The sequence below is a fragment of the Canis lupus genome, chromosome 17 (assembly GCF_048164855.1).
Source record: "Canis lupus baileyi chromosome 17, mCanLup2.hap1, whole genome shotgun sequence".
NCBI classification, from domain to species: domain Eukaryota; kingdom Metazoa; phylum Chordata; class Mammalia; order Carnivora; family Canidae; genus Canis; species Canis lupus.
The window spans coordinates 30440319-30467998 of record NC_132854.1 but is presented as its reverse complement, the minus strand read 5'-3'; the positions used below and the strand labels follow the sequence as shown (position 1 = coordinate 30467998).

Here is a 27680-nt window from a genome sequence, read left to right as displayed (position 1 = left end):
TCTCATCCTCATTTCCACATCATCCTCTAACCTCTTTCTCAGTCTTAACTTTGCATTGCTGTACTAATTTTTACTTATGTTAGTAAGTTCTCTTTACGTTGTATCTCCTATTCTTGGGAAGCATCCAAAATGAACTGGAGCAATGCGATGGGGACCTGAATGTTTAATTTAGATTGGGAGGTCAGGAATGTTCTGAATACTATGCTAAAAGATCCCTCACCACTGAGGGTGAGGATGGAAACAAAAAAAACCCACCTTGACTTCCTGGGGAGAATGATAAAAATCAAAAGAGTGAAGGGAAGAGAATATGATCTACCGACCTATTCCCATTTCACAGACGAAGATGCAGAGGGCAGTTACCTAGTCTGCTCAAGGCCCTTTGATTCAAAACCGGTAACATTATGATTCCAGCCAATATCTCCATATTTCCTGAATGGAAGCACCAATTCTAAGCCTGCAGTATTTCCCAGGAAGCCTCGAACAGACAGATTTACCTGGTGCTACAAGTGAGGCTATTACCAAAATAAGCATCTTTGGATGAGATGATTTATGTGCAAAAACACTGTGAATCTTTTGGAGACAGTGGGCAATGTCAAATCAAGATTTTCACTGCCACACCATGTTATCATTGTGAAATGTCATTTTTTTAGACAGGTCTTAACATTCTGTCAAAGGCCACTTAGTCTTTCCCTTCTCTTCTAGGAAGGAATGTGCCTAAATTTTCCCAGAAAGATGGGTGTTCCCTTCAGAGAAATAGATTGCTCAACCTTGCTCAGTAGCAGCCAACTACAGAGAATCACAACAATTAAGGCAGGATTTTTTTTTTTTATCCTACCAAAAGTATCACATAGAAATCTAAGACTCTGCATGGTGGTCTGTGCTTCACCATTGCAGAAAAGGATCCAGAAATTGCTAGTGCTTGATTGGTTTGATAGTCCTTCCAAGATTCCCACCAGATACCTGGGATGTGCCATGAGGTATAACTATGGAGCATAGCTTGCTAAAGTATGCGGAGGTATGTGCTTCTTCTGGTTAGTCTTTTATCTTGAATACAGTTTAAAGGACTAAACAGGAAATTATATATATAAGGCAAGAAATAGCCTACTTATTTTAAAAGAGAGCAAAGGGAATGGAATGATGATTACATGGTTGAAAATTAAGATTTATGAGGAAAGATTAAAGAAGATGGAGAAGGATGAATAGAAGGCTGAAGGTATCAAATCTAATCTGCTTGTTATTTACTCCCTATCTCTAGGCCAGACCCCAGGGTCCCCTGAAAATCTTCTGGAGTACTTCAAGGAATCTCTCCAAGCTCTGCTACCTATGTCCATTCTGTACCTCCTTCTTCTGGTGTCCATCTTCCTTTCTCTCCCTTTTCTTCATGTCTCGTTTATTTCTCTCCACCAAAGCCTTTAGTTAATTGTCTTATTACATTGTGTTGTTTTCTGGCTCTCTGCCCTTAACTAAAGATGACCCTTTGTATTGGTTTCTGGCACATAGTTTTGCTTACTAAATGTTTATTGAATTGAATATTCACAATATCTTTGTCATGGCTACCTTATGTTAGTCTGGTGCTTTGTGAATGAGTGAGAGAGAGAGAGAGAGAGAGAGAGAGAAAACAGCAGGTTTCTACATTTACACCAATTCCCAGTAGCTTGATTTTCCCATTCCAGCTCCTATCCATGAATATCTTTAGAATAACATTATTTTTCTCAGACTGATGTATTAGTTGGATCAGGCCAACAGCTGTGACACACAATGTGAAAATTTTAAAGTTTGAAATTTGGATTGGAAATCCAAAATGAAAGTTTATCACTTATTTTAGCCTGGCTGGCTGGCTGGCTTTACTAGGTGACTGTCCTCCAAACAGCAATGTAGACTTTAGATCCTTTTCTTAATCCTTAGACTTCTCAGTCAATGGGTACAAGGGGAAAAAAGAGAGAACTGTGTATGTGAGGCCTGGAAGTAGTAAATGACTATTCATAAACTGTTCATTCTATTCATATTCCATTGACCAACACCCAGTCACAAAGCTACATCCAATTGGAAAAGTGGCTATGACATGTCATCCAGCAGTGTACTTGGAAAGAAAGGAAAAATCGTTTGGTGAACAGCTAACTCATTGTTGGCACAGATGCCATGTTTCTATTAATCTAATGACTCTAATTAAAATGTTAAGATAAAGTGTGGCAGCCATAAAGAGTATATACAAAGTCTTCAAAGACTCTTACTATTGGTAAACAACCATTACATTTTGACATTCAGAGTTCAGGAAACAAAGTCAAATATACGAAATAACACTGAAGGTTAAAATATACATGGGTAATATACCAAAACCCTGCCAAAATATTGAATGTTTCTCATGACAAAACAATTAGGAATATTATAGTATCCATTGAAGACAACTCAATCACACTTTTTGCCATTTTTGAGGATATGCTTTTCCTTCATTTTTAATGTTTTCAAAAAAAGAAAAGACTCTTTGTTTGATCTGCTTACATGTGTCATCATGAAAGAATTAATGAACAAATGAAAGAGTGAGAAAGAAAGGAGGGAGGGACAGGAGAGGGCAAATCCTACTTAGTACATAAATACACCGCACTTATTTTTTATGACCATTTTAGTGCTGTTTTGTTAAGCAATGGAGTCCGTTTAATTTTGAGATTTTCCACCCAACTATGAAAAAGTAAACAGGCAGCATTTCATTTCACTGTTTTTTTTGGCATCAGGCTTAATTATTATTATTATTTTTTTGGTTATACTAGCTTGCCCCTTGGTCTATCAGCATTAGCTCCTTGTACAAGAGTACCATGGGCTTCTGATGGAGCACATATTAAAAATAATGAAAGAAAAAAATAAAAATAATGAAAGAATAGCAATTTCACAAACACCAAAACCTGGAGGAGGTTTGGGAAGAAGAGCCGAACCTGGAGAGACTAAGTAGAAACATAGCTACAAACCAGATTAAAGATCAAAGAACCCAACTTCTTCCTAAAACATGCAACTTTATAAAATACCATCATGGGAGCTATATGACTCATTCAGATGGCATTATTGAGTATGAGATGGAAGGGATGGGAAGGGCTCGGAGCAGAACAACAAGTGGCCTACACCAGCAGTCTGGCAGATTTGATTCTGAAATTTTTTTCCATATTTAGGAAACTGGAGCATAATACCTTTCCATATAATCATTCTTCCATTCCTTCCTCTTGTACAGAGCACCTCCAATATGAGAGATGCTATGTAAGACATGACCGAGTCAATACATCCTTTTGAGGAATATCAATTAACATTGTCCAACAGTTCAAGAACCTCAAAGTTGACTATCTTTTACAAAGGAGGCTGAACAGCTCCTGAGTCTGGAAGGCATGGCTTGAGGCAGCACTGACACCTGGGAGCAAAGTGGAGAGCCATTCATGGAATCTCTGGGCCTTGCCTCTGGGTGGAAGATTAATTTGCCTTGCAAAGAACATGCCCAGGAAGATGTGTTGGGTGAGGCCCATCTCTTGCTTACTTTCTACCTTGCAATCTCATTCATCTGGTCAATATTTATTGAGTTACAAATGTGCAAGACAATCAGAGCAATTGAGTGGTGTGTGAGACAAAACCCTTCCTTTTTAGGAATGTACAGTAACTATAATATAAGATGGGCAGGGCCATCTGAAAGATACAATTAGGAACTGCAGGGGTGCATATCTCTCCTGGTGAGACCATGGAAGTTTCAGAGAGGAATCTACATATTTGAAATGTACTTAAAAATCTCAAACTTACAGACACTTTAGGATCTGGCCTTTTACCTTTGTTTATGACTAATTTATTTTTCAGTCTGTCCTGTGAGTTACATAGTTATAGTCTGGGTTCTTAGCCTGCAGTAAAACCAGATATACAAAAACACTTTGGTACTCAGAACCACTGCAGCATTTGAAGGCCTCTTAAGGAATCTAAGTAATCACTAATTCAAATTTCCCTGTCTCTTACAGTAAATAGAATGACTCCAGTGAACCCAAAGGACCAAATATTTAAGGCATGCCTGATTCTACTGCCCCTGTATGAATCTGCTTTATGAAAGTGAAAGGAAAGGCAAACCCAGGATCACATAAATGTTTAGAGAGGAGATTTGGATAAAATGTGGTCAGAAGACTCAGTATAAGATGTCTTGTTAGGTTAAATGATTTGATTTTCTGTGCATTCATTTGAAAAATAAGTATTTACAAAAATGTAAGTAAATATGTTCAATAAATCAATTGCAGCTATATTTCAGACAAATGGTTGGAGATCTAAGTATCTGGGATCTAAGCATCACACTTGCTCCCTTTCACTGTCAACAGTTAGATTCGTTTCTCACTCTGAAGGAACAAAGATGTAGTTATTTCCCACTGTGTCAGTTCAAACTACTTAATGCCTTTTCCTCCAAGGGGCGAGGGTACTGTTCACGGAAGTCCCAATAAAGGCTGGCCAAGCTCTGCTTCAGGACATGAAAATGTGTGGGCCCTGACTTCTGTCTTTATTCATTTCACTTAGGCCTAGAAGTTTCTTTAGTTCCCTTTGACATTTGCAGACTAGATCTATAGCCACATTTCTACGGTTAATTTAGCAGTAGCTGATTTGGAAAGCTTCTTGAATATGACATCACAGTATACAGATTTTTCTAATTTAAAATGGCAAGAGAAGAATTATAGACTAGAAATAATGGAAAATAATAGATGCTAAGGACCTTTAATTACTTTTTTAGCCTTGAGGTCTGAGAATCTTCATAATGCATAGGATTGATTTCTCTTCATGCCTTCCTCACTCCCATCCCAATTCTCTTTTTGGAAAGATTTTTAAAGAATAAGAGCTGAGTGCTTCCATGTCTGTCACCATTTTATCTGCATTTTCACAAGCATTTTAGCAATCATGTGAGTCATCTCTTCCTCACCTCCCACAAATAGCGTGGGTTAAATGGAGCCATGGGAATTTTTTTAAAAAAGTAATAATTCCAACTTTGGAATCTAAAAAGACATCACTTAGATGAAAAGCGCGTACACACATACAGTGAATGACCTACCACTGCAGCTGCCTGCGAATATTCCATAAGGCGGATGCCAGTGATTTGTATTTTGGGTAGTTATCCTTGATCTTTGGCTGTTTTGGAGGCAGTGTTTAAAATCACAGTGTGTTGGGGAACTGATCTCATTACGTCATCTGTGCTGAATCACTGTCCTACAACTCTTGTCCCCAAGGCATGGGGCAGACGTCATGTTGTCATTGCGTTGTCCTGGAAATGTGTGCCAATAAAAATCCTGGCAGGCCTGTGGGACATTTTTACTGCTTTTTCCCATTGTTACATTAATGTGATCAAGAATGTACTTTGTTCTCTATCTGTCTTGGTCTCTCTGTTGTCTGTTTCTGTCTTTCTCTCTGTAATAATCTCTTTCTCTCTAAATAATCAAATATTTTTAAAAATCCTTTCATTTGAAGCTACTGACTTGCCTCACTTACATCCCCAGTGTTTTGACTGTCCTCTAGTGGCTGTTTGGAATCATATTATGTTTCAAAAAAAAGAGTTTATCTTTTTGTTTCTTTACCATGTCTCAAATAAGAACCTATGTGCTGGGAGTTGTCCTTTAAGAATGTGATGCTTTCATGTTTGAAAAGAACAAGAAAATAATGATGAATTTTAATCTCTATTTTGCTTCATCTTTGCTGCAGTTTGAAAACCCCAAATCTCTGAAATGTTAAGTAAATTAACCCATGTCTGTGCAGCCTCCATCAACGAATGCAATAGTTTAAGAATACTTATTTTTTGAAGAACAAACTGCTTTTGTCTGCACCATTCAATTTGGGGGAAAACTACTTCTGGAATCCTATCCAAGCTCTTCATACTCTGAATCATTTCTACTGCCACTCTAATTATTGTCCAGGACGCTTATTTGTAATCACCAGCTTTCAATAATTTAAATAGGTAGTTGTTCAGCCAACTATTTTTATTCAAAATGTGACAAAAGCTAAAATTACATGTTGAATTTTATCCAGATGCTGTCGTCTTTTAGGACATGCCAAATGATGAAGAGGGATTGTTCATTTTCTTATAACATGTCAGAAGCACATCTTTACTTCATGAATCTAACTAGCAATCTAAAATACAGTCTGCAATTTATGTATCAGTTCAGTTGGTTACCAGAACCAGCAGGCAGAGCATTTTAAGATTTAAATCAGTGTGCTGAATCATCAAACATAACCACACCCAAGCTATGTTATTCTTCAGATTGTAGAGATGAACTTTCCACTATCTAACTGAATTTCAGCAAAGATCATTTTAGTGGTTACATTTATCTCCAATACTGGTGGCCACTTTGAAGAAACTTGTCAATATGACTATCACTTCTTAATATTTCTATAAAAGCCCTTAACAGCTTTTATCTAAATTTTCTTTTGTACTTTTGTATACAAAATGGACCAACTTTTTAATCTCAAAAAGAACTGAATTAGGCAGAATCCAGATTCCTTAAGAAAAAAATTCTTTTTTTTAAAGATAGATTTATTTGTTTATTTATTTATTTATTTATTTATTTATTTATTTATTTATTTATTTATTTATGATAGACACACACAGAGAGAGAGAGAGAGAGAGGCAGAGGGAGAAGTAGGCTCCATGCCGGGAACCCGATGTGGGACTCGATTCCGGGACTCCAGGATCATGCCCTGGGCCAAAGGCAGGCGCCAAACTGCTGAGCCACCCAGGGATCCCCATCTTTTGTTTCATACTTTTTTTGTTGTTGTTCAACAATTACTGCCTTCCGGTATAGCAAAGGAGTTCACTCTGAACCAGAGTTGCAAAATTGCAAAATTGAGAAGCTAGGTTAAAGGTTTTTCTGTTTTGTGAAATTTGCTAGATTTTGCAAGTCCCTGTTTTTGCCCTGAAAAAGTTTCAGGGAAAGCTTGTTGCTATCCTTTGTCTGAATCCTTGTTCAAAAGAATGTCTATAGAGTAGTTAATTGCTATTAATGAATGCAAATACAAACAGTTCCTCAAAGCAGCTCAGTGGTCCTTTTGTCAGTTCCCAGTAGGCCATCTCTCCAGTTTCTCTTTGTGGGTTTTCCAAGTTTTCATCACTTTCTTCAAATCCACCCCACAACTCCCTGCAGTCACTATCACCAGATTACCTTGGCTCTTACCTCACAGAGGAAGTAGACTCTATTTACAAGAACTCCTTCAAGTTCCTTTCACTCTATAAACACACCTACATTTGCAATCTCAAGAGCGGTGTTGGGGTAGGGAGCAAGGAGACTCTTCTGGTTTTCCAAGACCAGTCCCTCCACCTCACTCCCCTTTCTTTCAGAGCCCTTATTCGACCCTTCTCTCTTCTCTTGCATACATCTTCAGTCTCCCACCAGTCACTGACTCAATTTGTTCAGCATATAAGCCTCCCAGAGTATTGATTTAGGGTCCATCAGAGTCCAAGTGACAGCTCCCAGCTCACTCCTGAATACAGAGGCCACAGGTGGCTCCTTTGACAGAAGCTGCCATGTTTTCACAGTTATGTGGCCACCCTGGCTTCAAGGGATTGTATTATGGATAGGGGCTGTAGCCAAAGGCAGCAGATGTAAGGGCCCTAGCCAAAGGCAGCTCAGATGTGAGAGCCAAAACTATATGGTGTCTGAATCCTGGTTGGATTCCTGTTTGCAAGCATAGAAAATGATTCTGGCTAATTTAACCTCAACAGAATATTTGCTGGAAGGATGTCTGTGGTTTGGATATCTATAGGGACCTAGAAGACCTGGCTTAGAAAAGAGGCAGAAACCAGGATACTCTGAAGAGGTCTGCAGTGGGGAGCACAGCAAAAGTTATGCAAGAGGAGCACCATGTTCAGCCTGCTGCCCCACTGCTGCTCCTTTGATGGGGGTGGTCTTCAGCTGTCCCTGTACTTGTCTGACTAGCCTAGGCCGAGTCATATCCTTGCTCCACAGCCAGGCTAGGCAGGGAGAGAGAGTACTGGCTTACTGGTTACTGTGTAAGATGTAGGTTCCATGCCCGTATCTACATAGTAGAAGATTCCCCCAGAAAGGATAGTGGAGTGTTAGGAGTTGGATGCTAGATAGTCTGAACCAACAAGCAATGATTATGGTGCTCTAACACAGTGAAAGTCTCTTGAGGAGAACATGGATATGAGATAGAAGAGAGGAAAAGTAGGAAGCAATAGAAATAGAGAAGCAATAGCAGAGAGAAGCAAAGATGAGATAGACTTGGAGCAGATGGAACAGACAGAAGTTGTGTCATGAAAATGGTTGTGTCACAAGAATAGAAGGAAGGATGAGACAAATGGTGACCACAGGTGCTGGGTTGTTTGGGATACCTGAGCTCGCTCAATTCTGGAAGAGTAGATAGTATTACCTAGTTCATAGCCTTTGGAGTCAGAAAATGATGGGGGTCCCCTGAGATTCATACCCCAGCTTAACACTCACCCACTGGGTGACCTTGAACATATTTTTTAACCCTATGTCCTCACTTTCTTTCTTTTTTTTTTTTTTTTTAAAGATTTTATTTATTTTTTCATGAGAGACAACGGGGAGAGAGAGAGAGAGAGGCAGAGACATAGGCAGAGGGAGAAGCAGGATCCCTCCAGGGGGTCTGATGGGAGACTCAATCCTAGGACCCTAGGACCCTGGGATCACACCACCAAAGGCAAATGCTCAATCACTGAGACACCCAGGAGTCCCATATGTTAGCTGTTATTATTACTATTATTATTTCATATCTCCTATGACTTTACTATGCTATTCTATTTCTTCATAGAAAATTCCAACTCCCCTTTAAGATCCAGCTCAGGTGTTACCTTCTCTGGAAATATACCAATGAATAGTCCCCCTGTTCTGGGTAGAACTAATAATTCAGATCAACACTTATTGACTGACTACAGTATGCATGGTGCAGTATTTTTCTAGGTGCTAGAGATAACAAAGATGCCAAAGCATGGTTTGGTTCCTCAGTTAGCCTATGGTCTGACGGGAAAAACAGGGACATTAACACATAATTTTAATGCCTTCTAGTAAATGCCATGATAGAGCTATGACGGAATAGCACCTTGCTTTCCATTTTCTTCCATTGAAATCATGCCTCTCTTGCCGCAACGATGCCATAACACTTTTTGAGCTCAAGAATATCTCTTTTTTATCTCTTTATCCCTCCAATACATTAGGCACTCAGTATCTTTGTTAGATAAAGTATGATTCCATTATATCTTCACTGAAAAACTTACTAATTTTCAGAGATGTCATTCCCAATATTTGTTACTATCTAAATAAAGTTTTCTTTTGAAATTCTACAAGTTACTTCTTTGCCAAAAATTAAGGTTCAGTCACTGCTCAATGTTATCACCTTTGATGTGATTGAAATTTGAAAGGAGAGAGAAATGTCGGGGAATACCAGGTTGAAGCCTGAGGGGGTCCCACACAGATAAGACAAAGGAAGGCTAAGGCATGAAAATAGGGGTAGGGGAGAAGGTAGAGACAGAGATGGGGCTGGAGTGACACATGAGGGGTGGCTGGAGTCCTAGGAGGAGGGAGGGAGTGAGTGGAGAACATTTGGAGGCATCTACCATGTGTGAGGGGGCAGAGAGGTCAGTGGGACTGGAGCAGAGCAAGAGAGAGAGCAGAAGCCAGAGAGGTGATAGGGATGAGGGAGAAAGATTCCAATTATTCATTTGCTTGGTGGTTACATGAAGCATTGGCATGCATAACAAATGCTCAGGGAAGGTTGAATGAATTATTTAATTGTAATAAGGAGAGACGTATAGTAGTGTCAGAATAGTGATCTCTGGGTGTCAGGTGGGAGAGTAATTGTCATCATTCCAGCTTCAGAGGAGCCAGGGTGAGTAGGACAGGGAGAAGATGAGAACCCAAGAAGTAGAGCTTAATCCAGATTGTGGCATCTCTCTCCCATTTGAGCATCATGTAATATAACCCAGTACCCAAAATGCATGTGGCTCATCCAGTCATCCATGAGATCATTCACCCACAATTTTTAAATGTCATTTTCTCTGTTTTTGACTTGTTAGGTAAATTTTGTCAATGATTTCCTCCATTTCTGGGTCTGTTATGATTTGTGTTGATTAATGGCTAAACACTGTTTGAAAATATCATGAAGCATTATGGAAATTCTGAGCAACTAGATTATTTTTTGCTTTCATGACTCAGAATTGGCAACTTTACAGTTTGCGTTTTATCTCCTTTGGATGTTTACCTTAATCAATCAAGTTGAATGGAAATTAAACCTACTTTAGGTGAGAGTGGGGCATGGGCAAGTAGACTTTGGCCAAGTAGAGCTGACAATCTTTTAGGGCTGGGAAGAATCTTGTCCAATTTCTTCATTCTGCAAGTTGGAAACTGAACTTAGTAAGGCCAAATGACTTTCCAAGACCATCCTCGGGGAACAGAAAGAGGAGCCCATATTTCCTCCCCTTAGTTGAATCGTTAAGAAATCATTAATATTTGATAGAGATAGTAGAGAAACTTTATTTTCTAAGCACTGGATAAGTGGAGGTAGAATTTTAAAAAATTTATATCAGTTTTTATTGACCTATTCTTCATGGATAACCTCCATTCTAAAGGTCTAGGGTCTATTTTGAGGATCTGTGAGGAATTTGAGGAAGATAGTGAAATGGTCAGATTTATACTTTAGAAGTTAGTCTAGCAAGAGTACTCCTCAGTATTGCAAAGAAATTTTAAAAGCTATATGTGTTTTGAAAATTTCTCACCACACCTTTATTAACTCAAATGAGTTTTATTGGTGTGATTCCTTTTTTTTTTGACTTGTATAAGAATTATATTACCTTTTTGTTCCTATCATATTATTTCTAGATACCACCATGTGTTTCCCTTTGAATTGACTTGGTTCAGTTGAAAATTTTACTTTAGTTGCTTATAATAGTGATTATTTAATATCCTTTATGCTCAGTGGACCCTTAGAGCCAGGTATAATGCAGAATAAGACTTCTGTGACTGGGCATGTTGGTGGCTCAGTAGTTAAACATCTGCCTTTGGCTCGAGTTCTGATCCTGGGGTCCTGGGATTAAGTCTTGCATCAGGCTTCCCGAGAGGAGCCTGCTTCTCCCTCTGCCTATATCTGTGCCTTTCTCTCTGTGTCTCTCATGAATAAATAAATAAAATTTAAAAAGATACCATGACTGTGCAGTGATCAGTGGGAGCCCTCTAGGAACCTACTTCAAAATCAATGTGATGTACCCTGTACTCGTGTATTCTTTGATTCATTGCTATAGGATGCAGCATTACTATCTTTCACTGTGACTTGTAAGATCTGAGATATGAGTTCATTTATTGTATGTATGTGGGTACCTGCATATGTATGTGTTTGTGTGTGTGGGTAATGCTGTAGGGAAATAAAAATGGTATAAAACGTGGTCACTAATCTCAAGTTATCTCCTAATTTTGTCACTTTAGCCCTTGCCGGTTTTTACAAAGCATGGATAGTGGACTTTTATCAGTTTTGTTTTTGTCCATCCAAGCATCAGAACCCAAATTCTGTGTTTGGGAAATATTCTCCCTTATGATGCCTTGCCAGAACTCACTGTCAGAGTGCTGACAATAGTGACTCCACCTTTGACCACCCACCTTGCTCATGTTCACTCAATGACTTCTCTTGGGGCTGCATGTTCTTCCCTTGGAGATTAATATATGTATGTTAGAAATGCTTGCCAAGGCTGGGGTGGAGGGAGGCTTGCCTTGGCCTCCCATGGATCTGTTAGAGATAACATAGTCTTTCCCTTTCCTGATGCACAGGTGGTGCCACAAGATCTAATTAAAGGTTGGCTATCAATCAGCTGCATGCAAACCCCTGGATCTTACTGCAGCCCACTCTCCGTTGTCAACCCCATCCCCTTGCACTATAAAATCTGTAGACTAAAGTCTGGACTTTGTTGAGAAAAGCTATGCAGCAGCTGGATCATTGCCTGTCTGATCCCTGATCAGTAAGTTACTCTGAATAAAACTCTGTGTAAATTCTATGGAGTCGCCTACTTTGTTTTCTGGTCTCAAAGTGCCTTATCAGTTTGTGTGATACTTTACTGTCCTTCCCTTACCTTCTAATACTTACCTTTCTAGGCTCTTCGCAGTTAGGGCATGTATCTAGGCTCTGCTAATCAGATCCCTCTGCTCTCTAGACTGAATCAGTAACTGATTAGTCTCACCAAAAAGCAAGGACCATCTAGAATATATTTGGACAACATATGGGGTTGGTGACAGCATGCACAACCACATTTGGTTCCTGAGGGGAGCAGTGGCAGCAGCTCCCTAGGCAGCATCCAGGGTCTAGTCACTGAGGCTGTTTGAACATGCTGTGGTGTCTGTGCCTGGCAGGAGCTTCCCGATGTCTTGACAAGTAAAGTGATTTGTTTTTGGAAATTGTTTCTGGCTGTAAAATTCCTAAGTTTGCTTCTTTAGCCCTTCCAGAGAGTATCTGAGCTATCTAGCATCTTTTAAATAATTTCCATTTCTACTTTAATTAGCTAGGGTTGGTTTCTTTTATGAGAGTCCAAAAGCCCTGTTATTTAAAGTTGTACCAAGAGAGACTTCAGCCTTTAGAAAAGTTGAGGGAACCTAGAATCTATTACTTGTCCTTGAAGAAGGTGAGAGAAAGTGGAAATTAGTTGATATTAAGAAAATGATGTTAAGAAAGTTGATATTAAGGGAATATAAGGGAAGGGAGAAGAAATGTGTGGGAAATATCAGAAAGGGAGACAGAACATAAAGACTCCTAACTCTGGAAAACGAACTAGGGGTGGTGGAAGGGGAGGAGGGCGGGGGGTGGGGGTGAATGGGTGATGGGCACTGAGGGGGGCACTTGACGGGATGAGCACTGGGTGTCATTCTGTATGTTGGCAAATTGAACACCAATAAAAAATAAATTTATTATAAAAAAAAGAAAGTTGATATTAAGAAAATGGACCTGAGAAGCCACTGAAATTAGTGAAAAAGCCAGCTAATCAAAATATCATCTGTTGTCCCTTTGAGTAACAGTCCCATTGAAGGAAGTTTGTGAGACAAGGTAATTGCTCCAAGAGAGCAGTTTGGGGTGTGAGGAATTGAAGGACTAGGAGGTATAGCAGTGGATGGTTTAATAGATGAAAATGACACTCAAAGTCTTTAGCTCTCAGCTCAAGGCACCAACTAAAGACCAGCCACTTCCTAAAATAGAAATGTCTAATCCCTTTCAGCCACAGGGCTGAGATTATTGGAGCCTACACTCAAAGATTTATGCTCCAGGTTGTTTACATCAGTTTATAACTTTCCCTAGTCTCTTATGCAGAAATTTCAATTTTAACTAATAAGGTGCTAAGTAGAGGTCTTAACATGGGGTGGAGATGTATGAGAAGCATGAGGTTGCTCAGTGTTCAAACCATCAAACGCCACTGCACTGTGCCCCAAATCCCCGCTCACAGTGTAAGCATGCCTCAGGGCCTATTACAAAGTCAACCCAATGGAATTGCATGACTTTATTAATTTATATTTCCAAAACCCTGGGTATACATAGGGGAATGAGTTCTGAGGATTGTGGCCAACGATGGAAGAATGTGATTTACATCAAGAAGAATATGTCAACATATGTATATGTAACTATATGTAATTCTATACTCAGCTGGGGAGGATTTTAGTTCCTTTTCGTAGTCTGCTGATGAATTTGGACTCAACAGTGGCCTAGACATTTCTTGTATAACACAAAGGAAGAAAGTAAAAGATTTAGAGATGTTGGGAAATGAGAGTGACTTTTTTGTGATTGGTCCATTCTCTTAACTCCTGACTGTGGTATAAGGTCTCCCTGAACCATGCATTGAGAAATTCATTGGGGAGGAGAATCCTAGCCATTTGGGAAATGTCTACAGAGTCTCTCCCCTTTGTAGACCTAGAATTCAGTGAGAGGAGACACAGTGGAAGTGAATTCTGATTTCACTGGGGTATTAGAATCCCAGAGTGGCAGAAGCCACATATCAGGATGTTAACATTAGCGACAGTTAGGGTTTGGTTAGGTGGTGGAGAAGAAAAGACTAGTCAGTAGGTTATCACAATGGTCTGAACCCCAGAGATCTTTAGTATTTGCTGATCAATCATGAGTACTCTAGAAAGAAACTATATGTGCAGCCCACCAAGAAAACATTTGATTTGTAAAACAACACTGACATCAGCCAAAACCCCCAAATTCTAGGTGTGTCAATGAAAGGCCCAATTTGAACCTACTTTAAAAAGTCTTGGCCTTTTGTCCTGTTATCCAATATCTGAATTTAAATTTTAGATGTGAAAAGAATACTTAGGTACTCTTGAAAAAGAATTCTGGGGGATCCCTGGGTAGCTCAGTGGTTTAGCGCCTGACATTGGCTCAGGGAATGATCCTGGAGTCCCGGGATCGAATCCCACATCAGGCTCCCTGCATGGAGCCTGCTTCTCCCTCTGCCTGTGTCTCTGCCTCTCTCTCTCTTTCTCTCTGTCTCTTATGAATAAATAAATAAATAACATCTTTAAAAAAAAAGAATTCTGTGATGATATCACAAGTGTGCATTTCTTCTAGCCTCCTGCCAAGGGATCTTCAGCTTTAGGGATGGCTCTGTATTGATAGAAGGAAATGCTTGGCTCTTTGAGATATAACACAACAGTTGTTCTGAGCTAACACTGGTTCCTTGGGATCCAGAACCCTATTGTGAGCAGTCAGAGTGAGAGCTTACGGTGGTTAAGTAATAAGTGAGGTTTTGAACTGAATCTATCTGAAAGGAATCAGAGCCCATGTCTGTTACTTTCCTCAGTTCCTGGTTTTATGATTGGAATAAAAACTCTCAGCAACCACAAAATCCTTTTGTTGACTTCCTGCCACATGGAGTAAGGGTTATTATGATAAGAATTGCCTAGTGGGAGCCTCTAGGCTTCCTAGGTGGTTTTTAAAATGCCATGCATTTATTCACTTAAACAATTTTTTAAAGATTTATTTACTTATTTGAAAGGAGCATACACCCTACTGGGAGGAGGGGCAGAGGGAGAGACTCTCAAGCAGACTGCCTGCTAAGCATGGGAGTCTGAAATGGGGGTCTATCTCACAACCCATAAGATAACGACATGAGCTGAAACCAAGAGTTGGTCACTTAACCAGACTGAGTGACCCAGGTACCCCTATTCAAACAATTTTTATAGATTGCCTACTACATGTCAAAGTCTATGCACTGGTAATTGTTAGTAAACAAAGCAAAACAAATAGCAATGTCTGCCTTAATGGGGTAAAAATCTTAGAGGAAGAAGACAAATTAATAAGTGAAGTATGTGGTATGTCAGGTAGTAATTAATGCCATAGAAAAGGGATAGAGTGAAGTGGAGGGATTGCTTCATTTCTCACAGAGCAAAATTGGGATTACAAGGGGATGGCGGCTGACGTGGAGGTTCTAGACTTCTTGTAGTGACCAATATAAACATAGTTTGAAGGAATAATGAAATTACACATAACACCAAATGGATAAAATAATAAACAAAAAAACAATTTCAGGTGGTAGAAGGAATCAAAAAGTCACCATCGAGGACTTAAAAGGTGCAGGGGTGTTGACCCCCTATCTGATCTCCATTAATTTGCCTGTGTGGCAAATGCAGGAGGCAGATGGGTGTTGGAGGAAGAAATGGTTGTGTTTTGATGTTAGAATCTAAGCTAAGCATGCAAAAGAGAATTCAGCTCATTGAGGGTCATCAGTAGATACCACATTATATCTTTGAGTCCTCATTCTGACACTGAACCTTAGCACTGATAATTTTGGCATTAATTTTAAAGTGTTCAGCAGCTTAGCTAGTCTCCACAGAGTGGTGCTAGAGAGTCAAATACTACACAAGAGTTTGAATATTATCTGCCCTAAGCTTGATTGATCGTTGTATTGTTTGTTTCATAAATGGCCTCCCTTTCCACTCAGTTTTATCATTATCAATCAGTGAAATAGTCTGCTGGATGTTGGTGTCTAAACTCAAATTAAAATCTGTTCAGGAGAGTTTCATGGAAGCTTAGTATAACAAAAGAAGAATGATTTATGCAAAGGTTTATCTTTCAGCACATTTGTTTTCAGAACCCACCCAGTTTGATTATATAAAGTGAATTAGCTTTTGTCCTTGTGAGCAACTTTGGATTTGCTGCCAAGTATTAAAGTGCAAAGGGAAGATCTCTGATTGAATGTAGCACTTTGTTAACAACAGTAAGAAAAATGGTGTCAGTTCACTGTTCTTCAAAATATGGTTTGGTTGATCTGGCTTATCTACATTAATTTTGTAAAATTTTTATTCTAGAAATGTTTTCTTCTGTCACAAAATACACATAATTATTTGCAGAAAATCTGGAAAGTTCAGAAAAGCGGAAAGGAAATGTATTAACTTGCTGAGTTATCTGCCAATTCAGTTATACTATGTAAACAATGTACGTACTAATGCTCATCTATAATTTTATAAATTTTCAGTTACCCATATAGCTCTTCAGACCATTTTCTTTCATACTTGGAAAAGATTAGGAAACATCAGAAGAGTATGTATATTCTGACAAGAAACAAAATATATCCTTTATTCTGTAGTTTTTCTGAACTAAGAGGCCCAAAAAAGTTTTTTTTTAATTTTTATTTTAATTTTTTAATTTAGATTCAATTTGCCAACATATAGTATAACACCTGTGCTCATCCCATCAAGTGCCCTTCTTAATACTCATCACCCAGTCACCCCATCCTCCCACTCACCTCCCCTTCTGCAACCCTTTGTCTCCCAGAGTTAGGTGTCTTTCATGGTTGGTCTTCTCTAATTTTTTCCCACTCAGTTTCCCTCTTTTCTTTATAGTCCCTTTCACTACTTCTTTTATTCCACATATGAGTGAAATCATATGATGATTGTCTTTCTTTGATTAACTTATTTCACTCAGCATAACATCCTCCAGCTCCATCCATGTCTAAGCAGGTGGTAGGTATTCCTCTTTTCTGATGGCTGAGTAATAGTCCAATATATGTATATACCACATCTTCTTTATCCATTCATCTGTGAATGGACATCATGGCTCCTTCCACAATTTGGCTCTTGTGGACATTGCTGCTATAACATTGGGGGTGCAGGTGTCCCATTGTTTCATTCTATCTGTATCTTTGGGGTAAATACCCAGTAGTGCAATTGCTGGGTTGTAGGGTAGCTCTATTTTTCACTTCTTGAGGAACCTCCACACTGTTTTCCAGAGTCACTGTACCAGTTTGCATTCTTACCAACAGTGCAAGAGGGTTCCCCTTCCTCCCCTTTCTCCCCTTTCCTTGCCAACATTTGTTGTTTCCTGTCTTGTTAATTTTCGCCATTCTCCCTGGTGTGAGGTGGTATCTCATTGTAGTTTTGATTTGTATTTCCCTGATGTCAAGTGATATGGAGCATTTTTTTTATGTGCTTGTTGGCATTGTGTAGGTCTTCTTTTGAGGAATGTCTGTCCAATCTGCCCATTTCATGCCCATTGTTCATTTCTTGGGTGTTGAGTTTGATAAGTTCTTTTTAGATCTTGGATACTAGCCCTTTATCTGATATATCATTTACGAATATTTTCTCCCATTCTGTAGGTTGTCTTTTAGTTTTGTTGATTGTTTCCTTTGCTGTGCAGAAGCTTTTTGTCTTGAAGAAGTCACAATACTTCATTTTTTCTTTTGTTTCCCTTGCCTTCATAGACGTGTCTTGCAAGAAGTTGCTGTGGCCAACTTCACCAAAAAAAGGTTTTTAGCTGTACTTTGTAAGGCAGTTGCTCTAGAGACTATATTTATGAATTAATCGCTTCACATTTTTTGTCTTTTTCTATTGCTAGTACTTTTAGTTTATATCTTTTAGCATCGTGGTTCCTTGGATTCAGCCCGAGAGGCTTTTCCAGGTTAGATAGGACCAGAATGTTATTTGTGCAGACACAGCATTGCCAGCACTCTATTTTAGGGCAAAATCAATATGCTTAAATAACTGAAAATTTATATTTTATTTTTATTTTATTTTTTAAACATCAACAAAGATTCAGTAGGTTTTAACAAGGTGATTTATTTTATTTTATTTTTTAAGGATTTTATTTATTTACTTATGAGAGACACAGAGAGAGAGGCAGAGATACAGGCAGAGGGAGAAGCAAGCTCCCTGCAAGGAGCCCGATGTGGAACTCAATTCCGGGTCCTGGGATCATGCCCTGATCCCTGATCCCTGGGATCATGCTCAACCGCTGAGCCACCCAGGTGTCCCTGAAAATTTATATTTTAATTGATCTGTTTGCAATCACAGAAACCTCATGGCACAACATGAATAGATGATAGTCTGGTGGGAGTTCAGAAAGCAGGGAGACATGAGCAAATAATTTTTTGGCTTTATAAGACATGAATATAAACAATTAAAAAAACTTGTATAGGACTTTTAATTTTATATATATGATCTCATTTCCAATTGAAAGACAGCAGTAACATTAGCTTATTTAGTCTATATGTATTATTGGTGGCTGGTATGTACCAACACATAGGACTGCAAGAAAGGCCCAGCATGGCCTGAAGACAACTCGCAAGGAGGTGCTTGATTTCAGGATGCTTGATTATTTGATTAAACATCATAAAATGATAATTCAGTGATGGTTTTATGATCATAAAATGTGTTTGTCTTAAATGCTTTAACTAAGGCGGCAGCCAAAAATATACCAGATTGTTATAAGACCAGAGAAATTAATTACCTTGGCTTGGGCTCTTGTATAATTGTTCAACACCTGACTTCATTTAGATTTTCTGCTTTATCTTTTTCTTTCCTCTGCATTCCAAAAGCATATGCTCATGTGCCATGCACATATGCACACACATACACACAGATTTTACTATCCAACCCTGCAATGCCTTTTTTTCCTCTCCATTGAGGCAAAATGTTCTCTATCAATCTTGGTTCAAGCTGTGTCTTCAACAAACATATCCCTGCTCATGCCTTATTTCTTCAGGAAATCCTTAATGATTTATTACCAACAGTTTTAAGTTTATTCAGCTTTCTTTAACTCCAATTTGCATCATACTCTCATTGTCCTCATGAAATTATAAATATTTCTTTTGCATGTATATATTTCTACCTTCTCTTCCACATCAGATCATAAATCTTTAAGAGAGCCCATCTTTACCTCAGACAAGAAGTACACAGTGATATCACATTTAGTGTCTTCAAATACTGTGTTTGCAAAGTACCAAAAAGAATCATATTATTTTACTTAGAGATCTGTCTATTACAAGGAGCAGATCCACTGAGCTGTCCTGTGTGAGGACATAATCAGGGATTCCATGTGAATCTGAGAAGAGGAGCTAAAGTGTATGGCTGGGAGCTGGATGCCTCTTGTGTATTGTGCGCTGTCTCTGTCTGTTGCTGAGTCTCTCTTGTGATTTTCTGTTTCTCCTACTGTGTTGTTGTTTATTGTCTTTTCTGTGTCTGTACACTAAGCTGCCTTTGTGTGAAATCAAATTTGGCAGCAAAGCTACATGGTCTGGATTTCAATCTTGCTCTCCCACTTAGAGCCTGTGACAAGTTTCTTAATTCCTCTGTGCCTCAATATTTTCATCAGTAAAAGGGTGGTGGTGGGAGTTGTTAATACTAGTAATTACTTTGTAGGGTAAATACATTAAGAAAGTGAAACACATAGTAAGTACCATATCGATGGTGACTCTTGTTATTTATAATTTTATTTTCATTTCCTCATACTTCAGTTGACTGTGCACTATCATAGTTGTCATGATACTTTCTACAAGAGCTCTGAACTTCCTATTAATTCAGTTTGACACTCTCAAGAAAGGAATCTCTTTGGCTCAGTTCATCTGTTTAAACTGGGCCAAGTTGGTATTGGCTCCTGGCAATGGATTGGCTGCATTTTAAAGCAGGGCTTTGCTTTGGTCTAATCTTATGTGCAGGGGTTGAAGTGAATTCCTTGTTACACAGTATGGCTGCTGTCTCTCACTACATATGGTCAGCCAATTTCCCAGTTTTCAATGGAAGAGCGGGTAAGCAACAAAAACTATTAAATGTGTACTGGCCAAAGATACAAGTGAATATGTTTTTGAAAATATGGATTGGGTTTTTAGTGAATTTTATAAATTGTTTCATAATTTTCATTGATTTTATAACCTCAAAGATAGAATTCATAGACTTTTTACTATTGCTAAAATGGGCCCTTTAAATTTGGTAAAGACATGACAGTGTTATGTAAGGAGCACAAAGTTTGGAGTGGTGATCTGGATGAGTTCTGGTTTCTGCCCTTACCCCTGGTTAATCCTGTGCAATGTACGGTATCTCTCTGAATATCACTTTCTTCATCTGCAATCCAGAACAAAAAAATACATTGTACAGAATGTAAAATATCAGTTATTGTTATGTCCCTGGATAGTGCCTTACTGAAAAACTCAGCATCAGAACTCAGAAATAAAGAGTACAGCATGATCACAAATAGATAAAAAGTCTTCTTAATGTCTATATTTGCCAGATTCAAAAGGCCAGCAGCATAGAGAAAAAAATCAATAGTAAAGTAAAGATAACGCTGAAGCATAAGTGATATTGAAGAACAGCAGCTCAGTACTAAGCTGGAAATCATAAAATTCCAACAGTTTCCTTAGATCAAGGACTTGAGCCTCATAAAACAGAAAAGAGAACCTTTTGGAAAATTTGAATATATTGTGCTCAGGTATATCAGGGGTCACTCTTACTAACCTTGTACAAAAAACTGCAAAATTAATTTACTTTTTAATGTTCATATTGTTAGTATCTCAAGCAGAGTTACACATAGGATTCTGATGGACAACCAACTTATACCAACTGGTTGAGTGTGATTTGGAGATACACAGGCCCCCTTCCCAAAGTACTCTTCCAATAGATTGCTGATTCTCCTTAAGAAGACACATTTTATTTATGTACTTACATATTTATTAAAAGGATTTATTTATTTATTTGAGAGAGAGAGAGCATGTGTGCGTGAGCCAGGGGAACAGCAGGTGGGGGAGTTGGACACTTTACTGACTGAGCCACCCAGGCAGCCCAAGAAGACATTTTAGCTAGACTAAGGAGCTGTGTTTTGTGAAAGATGTGATTATCTGATAAATAATGCCAACCATATTTATTTCACAAATATTCCCAAGGGAATAGAATGTAGAATGTGTTTGTAGAACAGACTCACTTTGAGCCAGACTGCCTATGTTTGGATTCTAACTCCATGATTTACTAGCTTAATGACTCACACTCTCATCTTTAAAATGGGATAATAAGGGTACCTCACAGTCACATACTTCATAGGGTTGAATGAGCTATATTTAAAGACTGTGTAAGTATCAGCTCCTATTATGTTAATGAGATGAGAGGGAAAGTCTGGAAAGTAGAATCATGCCTTAATGAGAGGAGTGTGTAGGTGTGTGTGTAGGGGGCAGCCGAGGAACATTATAAAGAATGTTAGGGCTAAAAACACTTGAGAGTGGAGCAACTGAGTGGCTCAGTCAGTTAAGCCCCTGACTCTTGTTTTCAGCTCAGGCCATGATCTCAGGGTTGTGAGACTGGGCCCCACATCAGGCTTCATGCTGAGTGTGGAGTTTGCTTGAGATTCTCTTCCTCTCCTTCTCCCCCTCCCCACCCCCATGCTTGCTCTCTCTCTTTCTCAAATGAATAAATTTTTAAAAATAAATAATAAAAAAATTTAAAAAACAGTTGATAGTGCTAGAAAATATTATGAAGAACCCACCCAGAAGGACAGTGGGTGTCAATTATTAACTTCCTTTTTTTTCACAGCTCTGCATTGAATCATCCATCTAGCCACTGATAAAAACACCTTTACTACTTTGGCTGCCAGAGAAAGATTAGTATAAACCTTCTCTCTCATCTTATAGTCTACTAGCTGTTTTGTTCAATAGTGGGAAAGTTTTCTGGTTCACTAGTTATTTTTTTCCCTTCAGTTCCTTTTATTTTTAACAAAGCTTTTTGTACTAAGCAATAGGCATATACAGGTTATTCAAGGTAAATCTTATATTTATGTAAGAAAATTTGGTAACTGTGAAAATTTCTTAAGAAATAGTGATGGAAGTAACCATGTTTATTCTGGAAATGTTAATATCACTGCTCTATTGGATGTTGCATGAAGTGGAATGTTAAATAATTTGGGAACTGATAATCCTCATCTCACCACCTTGGACATTGATAGCCACTATGACCACTTAACTCTTGATGAGACTTTTGCAAAGATGATGGTTCTGTGTATTATTTAGAATTTCATTTGTTTGTGACTTTCAGTAAAACTCAATAACAACACTTGAATCAACAAAATTCATTTTTCTTTTCTTCCATTAATGCCTGCATGTAGGCATTCAATGACTTTAATGGCAGGCAGCTCTGCTTCTTAAAATGCTCAGGGATCCAGGATTCTGGTGGTGCTCTTCCATCCCATGGCCTCCATTTCTCAAGTCGAGCCAGCATATCTCTATCCAGATATTGGGAATGAAGAAAGAGAGGAGAGCATGTTCCTGCCATTTAAGTACCCTTCATGGTGCTTCACTCAACATTCTATTCCGTTGGCCAGAGCTTAGTCACAGGGCTATGTCTAGCTGTAAAGGAGACAGAGAGCTGTATTCTTTATTCTGCACAGTCATGTGCCCAGGAGGAAGGGAGATGAGCTCTTTTGCAACAGACAGCAGCCTTTGCCATCTTGGGTCCAGGGTAACTATTAATCAAGCTGTAAAATGAGATACAATTCAAAATACACTTAAATGTTTATCTAGGTATTTCAAAGCCATCTCCATTTGTTCAGTTTCTTAAGATATAGTACTTATCACAAAGGAGCTCATTTATTTCAAGTAGTGAATTAGAAGTTCGAAAAAAGATGTAATTTTAGCAATCTGCTTGGCTTCCTAAACCCATATTTGTTAAATTCCCATAGCAGATCCCCCACAGTATCAGGTGCATTCTTGACTGGAAGTGTAATTCCATTCTGGGCTGGAAGAAATTTCAGAAATTTTCATCTATGACTTTAAGGCTTACGTGTCACGATTTCCTCCTCAGACACTTAATTTTAAACTTTGATTTTTTGAAAAAACAAGCCCTTGCCTTGAACTTCATTAATAGGTCCTCTAGGACCAAAGTTCTTTGCATTCCTCTGAAGGACAAGTGCTTAATGCTTCCTGTGTGGTCCTGTAGCATCTGCCCTTGATATCAACCACATCTACCTTTACATTCACTGGAGTCCCCCATTACTTTATTCCTGCTGTTGAGACACCCATTTGCTACCCACTGCTGAATCATTATGCCACTCTGGGCTTCTGGAAATTGCCTGGGGCTCTCTGGAATGCTCATTCTACTGAGGTGTCTTTATTCTCTAGGTTTCTGCTTCCCGATCCAGCCCATTCTAAAAGCCTATAACTATATGACTGATGATCCAGATGAGAAGTCTAGATTTACATGATGAAAAAACAAGCAAACAAAAACAAAAGCAAACTCCTATGTACTTAAACACTTACCATGGTAGAGACATGGTTCAGAATGGAATGGCTGGCAGTGGGAAGACATTGCTTATGGTTAACTGCAGTTACAAATTAAACTTGGAGCTGATAGATGCATGGCGTAAAAGGATTCCTCACAAGAGCAAACGAAAGAATCACCCGAAGAACAAACATGTGCACTGTTAAAATTCACCATGATGTGAATCAGAATCAGGCACACTTGAGGTTATTGGTGATCTAGTCTAAAATGAGTAGTGGGACTTCCCACAATAAGCTGAAAATGTCTTCTTGATTTGAAAGTGACTTGTAGAAAGAATCCTCAAACTTGCTCTCTGCAAATATGCAAAACAAAATGTACTCCTTTCTTTCAGAAAAGGGACTGTCTGAATAGTGGATAAGAGCTTTGGCTTTAGTTTCTGGAAGATCTCAGGAAACCCCAACTCCCTCTTATCAGCCACGTAACCTTGGGAAAATTGCATCTTCTCCATAAACCTCAGGAGTCTCATCTTTGAAATGAGTATAATAATAGTACACAAATATTGGCCAAGAGAATCTGTTCCTGGCATTTTGCTTTGGCCTCCTTCATTCTCTTAGCCAAAAGTGTAGCATATTCTGTAGCCTCTTCCTTCTTTTTCTTAGTGAGCTGTTTCTTCAAAGCAATACACCAACATTTGTGTTGGAAGACAGGTGGAGCAACAAGATGCTGAATCTCGGGTGCTTTGTTCATTGGGGGGCTTTCTCACAACATATTGGCAGACATCATGGGATCCCTGGGTGGCGCAGCGGTTTGGCACCTGCCTTTGACCCAGGGCGCGATCCTGGAGACCTGGGATCGAATCCCACATCGGGCTCCCGGTGCATGGAGCCTGCTTCTCCCTCTGCCTGTGTCTCTGCTCTCTCTCTCTTTCTCTGTGTGACTATCATAAAATAAATGAAAAATTTAAAAAAAAAAAAAACAACATATTGGCAGACATCATCTTCTTTAGAGAGACTGAAAAGTTTGTGGATTCTGCTAGCTTTTTTGGGTCCCAGACAATGAGGTACAGCAATATTGGTGAGTTCAGGAATATCCTTTTTAAAATAATGACGAAGTTGAGAAACACTGAGATTGGCATCCACAAAGCAACCCCAAACAGATTTGCACTTTCTCTCTCCAGTCCTCCTTGGTTGATAGCAGGAATGCCCCCTTATTCAGCAGCAGGCAGACACAGCCATGGGTCAAGACACCCTGCTTCATAGAGAAGCCTTGTTTGTCATTGTCACCACTGATTCTGACCACATAACCTTTCCATTATTCACCCAGAGCATCAGCAGCAACTTCTGTGGCCATATGCTTCTCATAAAAGGTATGAAGTTTGTGTTCATCATCCACTTCAATGAGTTTCTGACAGCCAGTAGCTGGGAAAGAGATGTTTAGTTTCTTCCTGAAGTTGTCTACTGGATAATAATTCACTTAAATACTTAGTAGGCTATCTACACATTGTATGCTCTTAATAAATGACATGGTAAAAAGCAAGAAAGATACTAATGTAACCATAACTTCTTTGCTATCTTTCAAATGAGCAGGTGAGGAATCACACATCAGATAAAAAAAAAAAATAGGGTGATGCTCCATAGTACTCTAAATGCCATGAAAACTCATGATTATTTTTCTTCCCCAGTTTCATTGAGATATAATTGACATGCAGCACTGTATAAGTTTAAGGTATAGAGCATAATGATTTGGCTTTTATACAACATGAAGTGATTACCACAGTAAATATAGTTAATGTCTATCATCTTATATAGATACAAAAAAGAAAAAAGAAAGAAAAATTCCTTGTAACGAGGGCTCTTAGGATCTTCTTTCTTAACGACTTATATATATATACATACATATATGAGATATATATATATCATACAGCTATATTAACTATAATCAGTATGTGATACATTATATCCCTAATATTTATATCTCTTATAACTAGAAGTTTGTACATTTTGACCACCTTTTTCCAATCCCTATTCTCCCTACACTCTGCTTCTCGGCTTCTGGGAACCACAATCTTGGAAAAATCATGATTCTTAGCATGATCTACTATTATGCTGTACTAAACTCCATTACTGTGGTGTTTATATTCTAGTTTTATGGGTGATGAGAAATTCAGGGAATACAACAGGTTTAATAGGGAAACCAAAAGGGAGGTGTTTAGAATCTGCATAATTATTACTCCACCTAAACCCCAATTCTAATCTCCCAAATCTCATTTTAAGCCTGTTGTGATTGCTATGATTTCTGGTACAACTGGCTATTACCATACCTGTTTTCAGCTGGTGGAACCTGAAAAGGTCTTGCTTCATTTGACAAAGCAGAAAGATGCAGTTCTCATATTTCAGACAGGTATCAGGTAAAAATCTTCCTTACTTACAGAGTTGTCTGTGGATCAGGAGATCAGCATCTACCAGGAGCTTATTAGGAATGCAGAATCTAGGGCCTCACCTCGAATCAGCCAAATCAGAATCTGCTCTGTGACAAGATGCCTAGAGAAGCGTTGAGGTGAAGAGTACTTGACATCATGTATTTCATTTACAATTTAGAAATAGTTATACTGCAGTGATGGATCTTACTCTGTTTCAATCAAGGTGTTAAAAACTGTATACTCTTTAATTCTGTCTTTTCTTCCATCCATTAGTCATGAGTGTTGGTCTTGGCATGAGAAAGTAACATGGGTGATCAGTATTTAAATTCCTGTACCTCATATTTTGTTCCTTACCTTGGCTTAAATGTTCTAGAGCTAAAATAGTGGTAAAGCCCCCAGACTTTGAGTTCAGAGAGATAGAGATTGTTTCATCTCTGCCAGTTACATCTATGGAAATTAGAGTAAACCAATTTTCTCATCTATAAAATGGGCATAGTAGTAATTTTTTCGTGGCTCTCATAGCTTATAGGGTCAGAGAAGAGGCTCAGTATGATCAGTGCATTTTCTTGGGGGCTCTGATTGGTTAGCCCAGACTAGCCAGTAAATGAGTCAGAATATTTAGAATATTTGGAATTTAAACTCTCCTGTTGATTTTAGTTGTTAGTGGTGATTTCTGTCTCAAGGTGAGGACAAATTTTTCGTCCCCTTGCTCAAGGCTTGCTTACATGCATACAAATAAGACTGAACACCCTCCCAGTGATGGGGAAGTCATACTGAGCAAGGCAGTGAAAGCTGCTTCTCTTGTGGGGCTTACGTTCTAGTGATAACTGTACAAACTGTAAATGTGTTTATAGTATCTTATTAGGGCATTTACTTTCCCTTTCTGTTTCAGACAAATCTTTTTTGGCAGGGGGAGGGGAGTACAGCTTGCTGCATTTCTAGAACCATTATTTGAGTATCACAAACATAAAACCTAAAGATGAAAGTGAAAAAAGTGCTGCCATTATCACCATCATCTTCATTATTACCATTATTTTAATTCTAATAACCTATAGAATTTATGAGGGCTGTTAAGTTTTGGAACTTCAGAAGAAGTGAAAGACATTTACAATGTTACTTTTTCAGACTCATTTTTACTCTATGAAGAACTAAAGGCACCAAGCAACATTTAACATATAAACCCCCAGATTTTAAGGACCAAGAAGAGACCTAAGAAATAAATTTATACTCATTCTCCATTGCAAATAAAGACCAAATGTACACCAATACTCAAAATACATATATTTTGATTTCATAAAGATAATTCAAATAAGTAAAATTGGTATTTATCACTTTGCTGGTCTAACAATGGCTGACTCTTAATAACTTATCACACCACACACAAACACACATATATTGCACATATATATTTTAAAATCAGGTATTACCTCACCAAATACTTGGAAGAAATGTGCTAGGGCACAATGATTGGTTGGTTTTCTTTTTCCTCTCAGTAAGAACAATCCCTAAGTTTGAAGTAGGATTGTATGAGGCCAATTATAAATTCAAGTTCAAACTTCATTATCATCTCAATATCCAGCTAATCCCTATGTAAAATACGATTAAAAATAATCACAGGGTAGCACTTAGAAGATGAGATTTCCTTCACCTGAAATTTTGCTCCATTTGAAGGTGGAAATAGATAGCAAGTAAGGTGTTAAAGACTAGGAACTCCCCGAAAGGTTTAATGATACTTGTTATTGTCAACAACAAAAATCCCTGACATACTTTCTTTTTGGAGAGATGGCGTTGAAATGTGTGCACCA

At 38.5% G+C, this 27680-nt stretch overlaps 1 protein-coding gene and 1 long non-coding RNA gene across 2 annotated transcripts in view; both read left to right on the top strand.

The window, feature by feature from the left end:
* Nucleotides 1–837: 837 nt before the first annotated feature.
* The window catches only part of SCEL (sciellin), a 163731-nt gene continuing 136888 nt past the window's right edge, over nt 838–27680 (top strand). Inside the window, exon 1 of the mRNA XM_072782703.1 lies at nt 838–1015. The gene's annotated coding sequence lies outside the window, so the exon portion shown is untranslated. The remainder of the gene's footprint in view (nt 1016–27680) is intronic.
* LOC140608367 (uncharacterized) lies at nt 21124–27133 on the top strand. The gene is made up of 3 exons (XR_012010380.1): nt 21124–21318; nt 24780–24822; nt 27001–27133. It is a non-coding gene; the product is annotated as an uncharacterized lncRNA (long non-coding RNA).